The sequence below is a fragment of the Canis lupus genome, chromosome 3, assembly GCF_003254725.2.
Source record: "Canis lupus dingo isolate Sandy chromosome 3, ASM325472v2, whole genome shotgun sequence".
Taxonomy (NCBI): domain Eukaryota; kingdom Metazoa; phylum Chordata; class Mammalia; order Carnivora; family Canidae; genus Canis; species Canis lupus.
In genome coordinates this window covers 75,355,202-75,368,741 of record NC_064245.1, presented here as the reverse complement: position 1 = coordinate 75,368,741, position 13,540 = coordinate 75,355,202, and the positions used below count along the sequence as shown (strand labels likewise).

Here is a 13,540-nt window from a genome sequence, read left to right as displayed (position 1 = left end):
AGGGATCATCTTTATGTCTATAACACTAAGGATCAGTCAAATCTTGCCCAAAATCTTATTTCTAGAGCCTCAAAAGATTTATATTTAACATTGTATTGAGTGAAGTGCACCAGTAATTCCCATTGAAAATAAAAGCTCACCTTTGTAACATTTCCCTCTCTTCTTCACTCTTACAACTTCAACTAACCATATTTTTGCTTCACATTCTTTTACCCTTAATCTCCTGGCAGCAGATACGGTTTGTTCATGCTTGTTCATTTCATATAGTTTTTTTTTTTTTCCTTTAGAATTTTCTTCTTCTCTGGTTTCTATTCTTACATTTTTCTTAGTTTCTTGTCTTGTGAAATTGCAACAAACATAATCACTGCCTTCATGATGAGAACATTATTTGTTAACAGATGGCAGGTTTTCAAAATCTGAATCATTTAAACTTGGAGACGCTGAAAAAGGTAGTCAAATTGGGCTCTGCCTAAGACTGAAAAAGAAAGGTCATTTTTTTTTTTTCAAGATAAATTAAACTCTTATAAACAAAGTTACTGACTGCTAGGAGCGTTAAGGAGAGCATGTAGAAAGGCATGGGAATTCATTTGTCTCTCCCAATTAGTTAATGGATTTTGAACATTAGTCATTAGGTTTCTCTATTTTAATTAATTTAAGTAATTTGTATAATGAAATTTCTGTACATAAAATATTCCTAATAAGCATTTTATCATCTATCCCAGAAGGATTTCACGTAAATTAGTTCACGTAATTCAGCTCTGCTTCAGGAAGAAGGTCGTGGGAGTTGGAAGCCATGAAGCACTGAACTGAGAGGGCAAAGTAAAGAAGCACCACAAGGGGGATCTAGCAGAAGTCTCTCCCATGGTTGCAATTCACCAGGCAAAGGACTGGACACTGAAGAAGGAGGTTTATGAAACACTTAGTTTATAATAAATCTATTTTTGTCACTGTAGGAGTTTTGAAACTTTATCTAGTAATTATCCTCTAGTAACTTCTAAATATCTTCTAGTAACTTCTAGAGGATATGTAGGTATGTTTTTTAAACTAACTAAGATGCTTGATATCAGACACCATTTTTTCACTATCTCCTTAATCTTTATTATTAGAGGAGTTATCACACTGCCTATAAAGACATGCCCTGAATGAAAGTTGTGGGAACCTCTAGCAATGGAACTAGAATGGAGATTGTCTTCACTTTTTCTGTATTTTTTTGTGTTTAATTTTTAATTTTGAGTTAATTTAGACTTACAGTAGGGTATGGAGAGTTCCTGAATGTTCGTCATTCAGCTTCCTGTAATGTTAATATCTCATGTGACTATATCACAATTATCAAAACTAAGATAACATTACTATAATACTAGCAATTAGATGAACTGCAGACTTTATTTAGATTTCACTTTTTTTTTTTTTTTTTGGCTAGTTCTGTTCCAGGATCTTTTTTTTTTTTTTTAAGATTTTATTTATTTATTCATGAGAGACACAGAGAGAGAGAGGCAGAGACATAGGCAGAGAGAGAAGCAGGCTCCTCACAGGGAGCCTGATGCGGGACGCAAACCCCGGATCGGGATCATGCCCTGAGCCAAAGGCAGATGCTCAACCGCTAAGCCACCCAGGCATCCCCTGTTCCAGGATCTAATCCAGGATCCCAGATTGTATTTAGTTGTCACGTCACCATAATCACCCCCAAACTGGATGGTTTTTCAGTTTGTCTTCAGTGACCTTGACCTTGAGAAGTATAGGTCACTTATTTTATAGACTGTCCTTCAATTTAAATTCGTCTAATGTTTCTCATGATTAGACACAAGTTATGTATAATTGGGAAGAATGTCACAGATATGATGTTTCCTTCTCAGTACATCTTATCAAAGAGCACTGATATTAATATCTCTTATTATTGGAAATTTTAACCTTGATCCCTTTGTCAAGTGCAGTTTGCCAAGTTTCTCAACTACTAAGTTACCATATTGTCCTTTGAAATTAATAAATATTTTTTCTTGACAATTTCTTTGAGATTATGCAACTCAACTACCCACTAATCTTAGCTTTCATTGGTGGATCTTGCTTGCAAAAGTTATTACTGTGATGTTCTAATGATGATTTTCTATTTCCTTCAGTCTTTCTATACTTATTAACTGGAATTATTTCTCTATAAGGAAGAGTTATCCTTTTTCCCTCATGTATGAATGTATGTATGTATGCTTTTATTTAGAATGAGATGTATGCATTTATATCATATAAACTCAAAGACTTATTATTTGCGTTCATATCTATTATTATTATCATTATTATTATCTGCTCAAACTATGCCAGTCTGGCTGCTGTACCCTTTGATATGTTTTCTTTCTTTCTTTTTTTTTTCTTTCTTCATTAGTGCAACTACAACAATATGTTGTAGGTTCATCTTGTATTTTTTATGCCCTGGCCCTGGAATCCACCTCTCCTCCAAGGAGCCCTGATTCCTTTTATTAGATAATGGTATATAGCAACCAATATTTGACCAGTAGGGGTGCTTATTGCTAAGTAGAGGTATCACTACTTCTAGCCTCTCTTAGTAAACAGAACTATATATATATATATATATCCATGCACATAGATTCATCTATGTTTATAATTATAAGTAGTTCATACTGGCATCTCCTACTGTAATTCAACATCATTCTAGTCTTCCTTCTTTCATTATTTGTAGCTTCTTTCTCTAATGAATATATTATTCTTATTTTCTAAAATATATTTATTTATTTTATCAACCCTAGTAAACATATAAAGTAATTTCAAAAAAAATTCTTTTATTTATTTGAGAGAGAGAGGGCACATAGGGAGGAGGGGCAAAGGGAAAGGAGGGAGAGAGTCTTGAGCAGATTCCCCAAGCGGCTCCATTTCACTCCTGAGATAATGACCCGAGCCAGAATTAAGAGTCAGACTTAACTGACTGAGCCACTCATGCACGCTAGTAGTTTCAAATTAGTTAGAAATGCAAATTCTCAGGCACTACAGTAGACCTACATCAGAGACTCTGGAGGTAGATCTTACATTCTGCATTTTTAACAAATCCTCCAAAATATTCTGATGTATGCTGAAGTCTAAGAAACTTTGGTCTACTCACTAATTCAATCTTTTTAGATTACTTTGGGCTAGTGAGGATTTGGGGCCAGTTTAGAATTACAGTCAATTTCTGGTGACTATGGTTCATTACCATCTAGACAAGTATTGCTATAAACTTGCACATCTTTTTGAAAAACAGCAATTCAAGGTCTTTGAAACTGGAAGCAGTATCACAGAATCTCTCAATGGTAGCTGTTAGTATAGATCTGTACTTCTTAGTTTCTAGAAGGTATTCCCTGATATAGGAATTTTTTATTGAAAGACGGCAAACACAAGTAGGCAGGCCAGGAACACCTATAAGGACAAAGATTTATAGTGTTAACTCATCCAAAACTAAGCATTCTTCAGGAGTAATGGAGATACTGTTACAAATGGATCAAAAAATAAATTGGACATTGTTACTTGGCAGTTACATGGTTACATTGGTAAAAGATGACTTGATATTCAAGGCCAAATTCAACTTAAACTTTTTAAACGATGTATTCCTAATTATCTCCATTCCATCCAGTACTGATCATGCATTCCTTTATGTAACATTGTGCATCAGAATTCACCTCTGATTATAAACACAACTGTAAGCTCCTTAATATCTGACAACTCCAAGTATGGTCCACAGAGCAGTAGCAGCAGCTGCAAACTTGTCAGAAATGCAGAATCTCACACTCTAGCCTATAACTGAGTTAAAATTTGAATTTTAATCAGATTCCTTAGATAATTAAAATGCCATTAGAATATGAAAAGCACTGCTTAAAGAAAAAAAGGAAAGTGACTTACTTTAATATCCTCACTTTAGAGTTTGGCAAAGAGTAGGCCCCTTCAGAGCAATTTTTGAATGATGTGGAATGAATTGACCAATATCATTTAAATTTCTATAAGTGATTGAATCTATTTAAAATGAATGGCAAGTTCTAAGATAGGGACCAGGCAGTCAAACTAAGAGTATTAATGGGGCAACACAAACATCTTCAAATGCCATTTTATTAAAACTCTGTGAAGGACACTGGGTGTTACACTATATGCTGGCAAATTGAATTTAAACAAAAAATTAAAAAAAACAAAAACAATAACAACTGTGAAGGGCAAATAACACAACCACAACATATGGATCATGAACTTTCAAACTCTGCTTTACAATTGGCCCTATCATAGTGGGTAGGTTATTGATAACATTTTATGATTGATCTATGTACTACAGAATAGTTATCAGCCCGAAGAGATCTGCAAACATCCAACGTGTTCTTTTAATTGAATAACATGAGATCATAATAATTTTTTAAATAATAATTATAGGGACACCTGGGTGGCTCAGGGGTTGAGTGGCTGTCTTTGACTCAGGGCATGATCCTGGGATCCAGGATCGAGTCCCATATCTGGCTCCTTACATGGAGCCTGCTTTTCCCTCTGTCTAGGTCTGACTCTCTCTCTCTCTCACTCTCTTTATGTGTCTCTCATGGATAAATAAATAAAATCTTTAAAAATAAATAAAAATAAAACAAAATTAATTATAATCATAATGTTTACAGAAATGTATTGGATACTCACTATGACAGGCATTATTGCATTAATTTTTACAGTCATATTATGAAGTCATACTACTGTCCTTATTTTACAGGTAGAAAAAAGATTTATAGAAGTTCACTTAAGGAAGAGCCACTAGCTAGACTCAACTTTGATTTCACAGACTCAGTTCTTAACTACTCCAACATGTAAATGTTGGCTGAGAAAACATGACGTCTTTGTAACCATACCTGAGTTCAGTTGAAGGAGCACGAACTCTGACACACAACAAGCCTCCTTCCCAGTCCTAACTTAGGCACCAGCAGTGTGGGTGTGGACAAATTATTTAACCTGTCTTAAATTTTTCAACAAGGGCTAATAACACATACCTGCTTGGGAGTTTTTGTAGAGATTAATCACTTGTAATAGAGGCTGAATTGGGAAAAACTATTTTTGTTATTTCTTATTATTAATATCATAGTAAACAGCTGTACCTTCAAGTCAAAGTTAAAGGCCATGGAGTGAAAAGATATGATATGAGAGTACTAATGTGATGAGAAATCCAGCCAAATGAGAGAACTTTCAGGGGGAGCTCTTGATAATTGCTCATTTTTATCTGCAGTAACATAAGAAAGCAAAAGCAATGCAATAAGCAGACTCAGCTGCTTTTTATAACCCGAAAACATTCCAGCAAGCAACATGCTCCTTCAGCTCAATCCCTTCTCACCTTAACCCTCAATCATAATGATCCACAGTGCCATTTTACAGAAGGATGTAGTTCATAAAAAGTAATATAAGCCATATTTACAGTGAATTGGTACTTACCAAAAATAAACAACTGTTTGATGAATTAACATATTTCTCTTTTTGTTCTGTAGCATACATTTGGAAATGCCAGGACTATTCCCATTGAGTTAGATAAAGGACTATAAGGTGGGTGACTTTTTTGAGTTTTGACTTATTTAATGTATTATACATTAAAAACTTCTGAAGTCAAAGGATGCAATATATAGGACTCAGCAAGTGTCCAAAATTGTTTGTCAGTTTGTTTAGCTGCCCTTTAGACATGCTGTTCACATTTATAATGCATTAAAAGGACAAAAAATAGAAAGTAGACTACATGGTAAAATTAATTGCCAGCCGAGCTAGCAAGCTCAGTTGAATACTGGTATTTTGTTCTAGGATATGTAAGCATATAAAAAGCAGAATGGGAAATGGAGGCAGAAAAATAGGAAAAGTCAGTGGTGCCAAAAAACTATACTGCAAAGGAAAACAAAACAAATTTACTGTGATCTTTTTCTTTTGTCACTGGAAAATATAGGGTCATTTTTTTTTTTTCTTTTTTTATAGGGTCATTTTTAATGGGGTTGTGTGAACCAGACTAATACCATCTTGATCAAATCCTCCCTGATGACTACCTTGTGACTTGAAACCTTCCCCTGTCCCCATGTTTCTTTGTTTGACCACACCCTTAAGTATCCCCTTGGGGCATAGTAGCATCCTTGATCTGCCCTCAGGCTATCATTGATTCCCCCTGGTGGTACCAGTACCTCCGCTCTAGGACTATAAAGACAGGTATTAGGGAAGTAGGGTTGTGGACATTTACTCCTCTGGAAGCTGCCCAAGACACCCTTCTGTCCATAAGTCCTCTTAAACTATTTCTTGTCAAGCTGGACTTGCCAGCCTTTTTCTTCTGTCTCCTACGATTCCATGGCCTTAGGAGATCCTTTGCCTAGACCCTTCCTTCATGAACAATGGTCAACTAGAGCCAGACTGGCTGAGTTCAGTGCCTGATCCCTTCACTTTCTAGCTGTGTGACCTGTGGGGTCTGGGGGAGACTGTCCTTTCCTATAAAATAAGGTTTCATGATATCTACTGCAATAGGACTTAGCTGTTTAAATGACATTTCTTCAAAAAGCCTTTCTGATTCCCTTGATGAATATAGCCCTTGAGCTTTACTCTACCCTGCTTTAGCTTTTCCTTCATTACCTGACCCTTAGCTAATACCTGATACTACATTAAATAAGCAATATTCGTTTCATTATTCTCTGTCTCAAATGCAAGCCAAATGTGGGGAGAGATATTTTTCCTCCCTATTATATGCTTAGTACCTAACAAATGACCTGGTACATAATAACCACGCAATAAATGTTCATAATTAATTGATATTAAAGTCAAATTTGTAAAAATGTTGGCTTATATTTTACAATCACAAAATGTTTGTTCATTCATTTAAAACTTTCACCTTAAACATTTCATTATTTTGAATTGATGAAGAATAAAAAAATAAATAAAAGCTATCAACTTTTAGATAATTGAATTTTTTCCAGACTGATTTTCCTTTTTTTACCTGTATGGTATTTTCATTTTAGCAGTAAACATATCTAAGGGGCATAAATGGAACTGGGTCAAACAAAATACCAAAGACAGCCGTCCCCAAGTGTTAGTTGAGGTTCATTTGGTTATAAGCAATAACAAAAAACCTATGATGGTTTATCTAAGAATAAAGATAAAAGAGTGTAGGCTGTTCATTGGAGGAGACTGGAATATCTCCCAGAATCCTAATAATAGCTACCACTTGTAGGTGTCCATTATGTTCCAGACACCATTCTAAGTTCTTTATGTAATTACCTTATTGCATTCTTCCATAGTCTGTGTAAGGTATTTACAGCTATAACATGCCTTTTATAGATCAATAAACTGTTATATAAGCCTCCCAAGGTCACACATCAGTAAGTGACAGATCTGGGATTCAAACCTAGACAGCCTGACTCTTGGCCCTGTGCTCTTATCCACTCTGCCATGCTGCATCCCAGATGCTCATAAATAGTGCATGTCCAGGCTTCAGGAAGGTCATGTACTTAAGTAGCTCCAGGGATCTCATGTTATTTCTAGGGCCCTGACATGGAGATGACTCATTGTAGTGACTGTCAGTTTCAAATTCTTAGGAAAAAGAAATAATTGGCTTAGATATCTGCCCTGCATTAATAAACAGAGGCCATTGGCTTAGGGACATGAAATATAGACATGGCGCTTCAGGGTTAATTCTTGTGGTATGAAGCCTTTCTGAGATAAAAGATAATTATTGTAAGCTCCAAGAATTATTTAATATATAATGTTTGAAATAGGGATGTAGTTATGGATTTAGACAAATAGGAACATTAATAAGCACAGGAGAAAAATAAATTCTGGTTAATATGTGTGACAACCTTAACTGCTACATATTACAACATCCATTTTGTAGGTGAGAAAACTGAGAGCAAGTAGGTTAATTCATACCCATAGCTAAAGAGCTAATAAATAACAAAGCCAGGCTTTTATACACATTTATTTTTTGTAGGCTTGCAGGGTTCTTGTCTCATGGAGTCGAAGAATGGATCTCAGAGACACAAAAGGGTGAAGTGAAAGTTTATTAAGTGAAAGTGAGAACAGAAAGGAAAGGAAAAAGCTCTCTAGAGTGGGAAGGATCCCGAACGGGTTGCCACTGTGGCTTGCCACTGGTAGTCTGTTATTGTAAATTGACTAGGGAACTTAAATTTTCTTGACATCTCTCCCACTGATAGCATTATGTTTACTTTTTCTTTGATTTTCTGTGGTCCAGCCATAGCTGTTATAGAGATATCTGGCCTCTGGCATTTAACACAAATGAGGTAGTCTCATTAGTCACATTTTATTCCCTTATCTCTGGTTTTGTATACTTCATCATTTTTCCACATCTGGGATTTCTATGAGCCTGAACACACAGCCCCCTGCATGAGCCTAGTCAAGTAGCCCCCTACATATCTCTCCCTACCTAGCCCCACCTATCCCTTATTCATATTGATTCCAAAGTCCATGCTTTCTCTACTACACTATAATCCATCCTTTTTGGATGGCTAAAAATTGACTTGCGAGACATGGAAAAGGGGCATTAAATATGGAGCATTTATAAGAAAATTTTAATAATCTTCCTTTGTGGCCCAGAATGACAATACACAATTTTAAGAGCTGTGACAATTTTAAGAGCTTTCCTTTCATTTGCCTAAAAATTCAAAATGCTCTTCAAATAAAAAATTAAATAATTTTCAAGCTCTACATTAATTTAAGTCCATTTAATAACTCTATAACCAGTTAATAAAGAAGTAAGAACTGACTCAAGATAGTATGAAAGAAGGAAGATACTATAAAAAAAAAGTATTGAAACAAATGACTAGTAGGAAAAGCTCAAGAAACCATATAACACTATAACACATACTATTCATAAATTGTATTTCAATTTGAGATATTGGAATGATAAGCCATCACTGCTGACCTTGGCTGTATCAAAATCTTGTTGATTCCTAATTTGAAATAGGAGCATAATCTGTTAAGAGATTTGTTCTAATGAGAGATGGGGGGAGGGGAGTAATTCTCTACCTTCCACTCCCTCCAAGTATTAAAACAATTAGTTAAAGACAGACATTAGAAAAAGATAAGGATCAAACTCCCAGCTGTATTGCCAGTGAAACTGAGTTACACATAATAAATTCAACCTGGGGTGGAAAATGGCCTCTCTACTCCTATTATTTTACTTGAAATTATTCATCCAGTCCTGGGAAGTTGCTGGACATGAACACCCTCAACCTTCCTCCAAAAAGCCTGCAAAGAAAGTTTATACATGGGGTTTACAAGAAAAAAAAAAAAAAAAAAACAGAAGATCCCTGCACCACCTGCTGACAATGACATTTCCCATTACCCACTGATAAAATTATCAAGAGCTCCTTCCATCAGGAGACAACTCATCAAAGAGGAGCCCAATTGGTTGGAATATTTATCATCACTGATTCTAGATGAAGAGAAGTTACTAACTTATGTCCCATTGAGATAATTCAGTAATATTTTTAGCCAGTCATCTATCCATCTATCCATGTACATATCTATGTAGCTACAGATACATCTCTATATCTAGAAATCCAAGTATCTAGAAATCTCTATCTATCATCTCTTTGTCATAAGAAACTCTCTAGTCCTAAAAATAGTGCATGGATGATTTTGTGTACCACACTCATTTTTCAGATGTACAGCCATTATGTCCAAATATTAAACATACTAACTAGAAAGATGTGTGTGGAGGGAAATAAGTAAAGATTTTGTGCCTTGATTTCATGGACTTCAAGCCCCCATTTGCTGAATATAAAATCTAGCTGTAGTCATTCAGAGCAAGTATAAATTATTCCAGGTACTATGCCTTTCAAATGTTTAGTAATTTATAAATTCCATTTAGAACTGAAAATCATCCACCCTGGGAAGAAGGAAGTGCAAGACAAAGTAATTAGTATGAAATTGACCTCCTAGGGCCCCCAACTCATTTCAAATGGATATTTTAAAAATCACACTAAATAATAAGCACAATGCTTTACAAATTTAAAAATACATGAAGCCCTAATAAGATGGGAAAGATGCTCTCTACTCTGAGTTACTGAACATCTATATGCTGAACAGACAAGATGCTGTAAGCATTTGCAGCTCCATTTCAAAGACCAAAACTTAGAGTTTCCTAAACTCATAAGCAACGCATCATAATCTTCCTTAAGCTGGGCATCAAAGTATAGATGAAGGGCAAAAGGTGCTTAAAGAGAACTGATTAGACTTTCTATTACTGTTATTGTTGCTTAAGATACACTAAATTCTCTCTCTGGCAATTCTTTCTCTCTTTCTGTCTCCCTCCCAGTCAGAAAATTGCTTTGTTGAATCTTTAACATTCAAGACTTTTTCTGGATGCCCAAAATTTTTCATAATATTGAAGGGGAAATTTCTTGTTTTTCTTGCTCCTCAGCAAACAAAATAGCCGAAAAATTATACTCATTTACTATTTCATTCTAAATTTCTATAAACCACCCCTCTATGTAACTATATTCCAAGCTCTTTCTGAGTGTGTAGCCAGGAATTTACCACCCCATGGCACCACAATATGGCAGAGAAAACTAGTGTTTTTTTGCAGACCTGGGTAAGTTCTGGAGATCTGCTATGCAACATTATGCCATAAGTTAACAATACTGCATTATACACTTAAAAATACGTGGAGGATAGATCTCATGTTAAATGTTCTTACTAAGTAAAATAGAAGAAGGAGGAGGAGGAAAAGGAGGGGAGGATGAAAAGAAGGGGGAGGAGGCGAGGGAAAGGAGAAGGAGAAGAAATGCTATTTATAAATTCTTTAAGAATGGTGCTTCTTAGCTGAGGATGGTATCAGATTTCTCTGAGAAATTGTTTAAAGTACACATGATATATGCCCAAGCATAATACCTGGACTTTTGTTTATAAACTGAGGTCTGAGGTCAAGGAAAAGCTATGCTTAATTTGGAAAAATCTACCCACTGAGATCACCATGTTTATCTCTGGCTGGAAACCACTCTTCTTCAAAGCATGAAATTCACCCGTGAAATAAAACCAGACCATTAGTCAGAAGCGTATAGAACTATATTCTTTGTAGCTGTCTTTCCTCCCCATATTACCTAACCACAAATTATGCCATTGGCTTTGTCTGGGTCAACTCTTTCCTGTCCCTTCCTTATGTGCTTAATTTCCAGTCTGCTTTCCTCTGTTCTTCAGTTAGAGATACTTTCAGCATCATTACCAAAATGCATGTTGATCTTTCCTGCTGAGCATTCTAAGAAGGATGCATTTTTTGAAACAGAACTTTCATTGAGTATTTTCAAAGCCTGGGATTGGCTTGCTTCTAACTGCCTCCATCTGCTGCTGTTCCCTAGATAGAACGACCTGTGTCACTTCATAGTGAGATCCATATGTCCACAGGGCATTTTCTTCTTCCACCCCATTCCTTGAGATTGTAGAGTGGAATCCATGATTCCTTCCTTAAATGTTTGCTAAAGTAGTGCCATTTGATGTGGAACCCTTCTTCATTATGCTAGACTCTCTCAGTGTAACATGGGTTACAAAGTCTCAGAACAAGTGTGGTCTCAGGACTAGCAGTATCAATATTACCTGGGAACTTATTAGGAATGGGAAGTTCTTGGACCCTAGTCCAGACCACAGAACCAAAAACTTGAGATATCCAGCAATTTTCAACTTATCAAAGCCTGATTCTGAGACATGTGAAGTTGGAGTACCACTGTCTTAGAATGTAGTCATTCTTAACCAGGAGTACAAATCAGAAATTTGCCTTTCCTGTCTTCATCCATTAAGTGTCATTTGCCAATGTAAAAATAAAAACATTTCCAACTATTTTTTTTTAAGATTTTATTTATTTATTCATGAGAGACATAGAGGCAGAGACACAGGCAGAGGGAGAAGCAGGCTCTATGCAGGGCTCTATGAACCCGACGTGGGACTCAATCCCAGGTCTCCAGGATCAGGGCCGAAGGCAGAGCTAAACTGCTGAGCCACCCGGGCTGCCTGATTTCCAACTATTTTTAAAGTTATTTAGTGGAGCAGCATCACTCAAATTCAGAACCATTTTCCATGAATCTAAGGGACTCAGACAGTCCCTAAAATCCCCTTCCTATTATCCTAAAGGGCACAAGACAACCTATTGGAACTGCTATTTAAATACTCTAATAGCACATGAATAAGATATAGGCAAGTGATAAACACTTGCCAACATGCTTTCTGTTCTAACAATAAGAGCTTCCTCAAAGGAATTCACTTTATGTATAAATCTTTATTACATAGTAATAAAAATATGTAGGCCAAACAAGAATGTTATAAACTGAAAAAGTTATTAAACATAGAAATTAGAAGGAAATAAACCACATATTCTAAAAATAACCTATTTGGGGGGGGCACATTTGGGGGGCTCAGTTGGTTAAGTGTCTGCCTTTGCCTAAGGTCATGATCTCAGGGTCTGGGGATTAAGTCCCATGTTGGGCTCTTTGCTCAGCCAGGAGTCTGTTTCTCCCTCTCCCTCTCCCTCTCCCTCTGTGTGCTCTCTCTCTCTCTCTCTCTCTCTCAAATAAATACAATTTAAAAAATAAAATAAATAAAAAATAAAAATGACCTATATTTAAAACACCTTTTAGAAAGTAATGAAAAATTTAAGTATTACTTGTAATAGCATATGTATTATATAGATCATGCTTTCAAAGTTTTGCCTGAGTGGCTATCACAGCTCTGCCTCAAGCAATTCTTCAATTTCTATGTTGTAATTTCAATGTGAAACTCCTGGAAGAAAATATAATTAAGTGACTGATGCAGGCTTCTGAGTTGGCTATGTCACAGACAGCAAGTCAAAATGAGTGATTGTTTCTTTACCCCAAAGGGAAAGACAACAGCACGCTGGGATCATTTTCATTCCATGAGAGACAGACCATGTCCATCCTCCTGGTATCATCTTGAAATGCCAGGAAAAGAACTGATATGAGAATAACAGTAGTCTTACTTCTGCTTCTCAAACTTTGGGCAAGTCATTGAACATCAAGCAGTTGCTATGAAACTGTTTCTCAGTTTTAAATTATCACCCCCTACCCACCCACAAGAGATTTTTCAAAAAAACTTTCCAGTCTCCACCTCCCACCACCTTAATCAGACTCTTTAGAGCTAATGTCTGGGCAAGTACATTTCCCTAAAAATTCTGAGGGGTTTCTGATTTGTACAACTGGTTCATAATGACTATATTCTAAGACAATGATACTCAAACTTCACGTTTTAATCACCTGGAGGTTTTGATAGGTTGAAAACTGCTGGACATCTCAAGTTTCTGATTCTGTGGTCTGGACTACGGTCCAAGAATTTTCATTCCCAATAAGTTCCCAGGTAATAGTGATACTGCTTTTCCTGGAACCACACTTCCAAAGCATTGTTCTGAGATCTTGTAACTCAAAGTGTGGTAACCTGGCAACTTGTTAGAAAATCTTATCTAGGAGATTGTTAAAATGCAGAATCAGGGGATCCCTGGGTGGCTCAGCAGTTTAGCGCCTGCCTTTGGCCCAGGTTGTGATCCTGGAGTCCCTGGATCGAGTCCCAT

At 36.2% G+C, this 13,540-nt stretch overlaps 2 long non-coding RNA genes across 5 annotated transcripts in view; one reads left to right on the top strand and one right to left on the bottom strand.

Annotated features, from left to right (window-relative positions):
* The window catches only part of LOC112653728 (uncharacterized), a 72,955-nt gene that overhangs the window by 4,440 nt on the left and 54,975 nt on the right, over positions 1 to 13,540 (bottom strand). The gene's annotated exons all lie outside the window — the stretch shown is intronic.
* LOC112653727 (uncharacterized) overlaps positions 1 to 13,540 on the top strand; it is a 49,087-nt gene that overhangs the window by 23,063 nt on the left and 12,484 nt on the right. For all 4 annotated transcript variants that reach the window (XR_003132448.3, XR_003132447.3, XR_003132449.3 and 1 more), the window contains exon 3: positions 5,478 to 5,532. This is a non-coding gene — a long non-coding RNA (uncharacterized LOC112653727). The remainder of the gene's footprint in view (positions 1 to 5,477; positions 5,533 to 13,540) is intronic.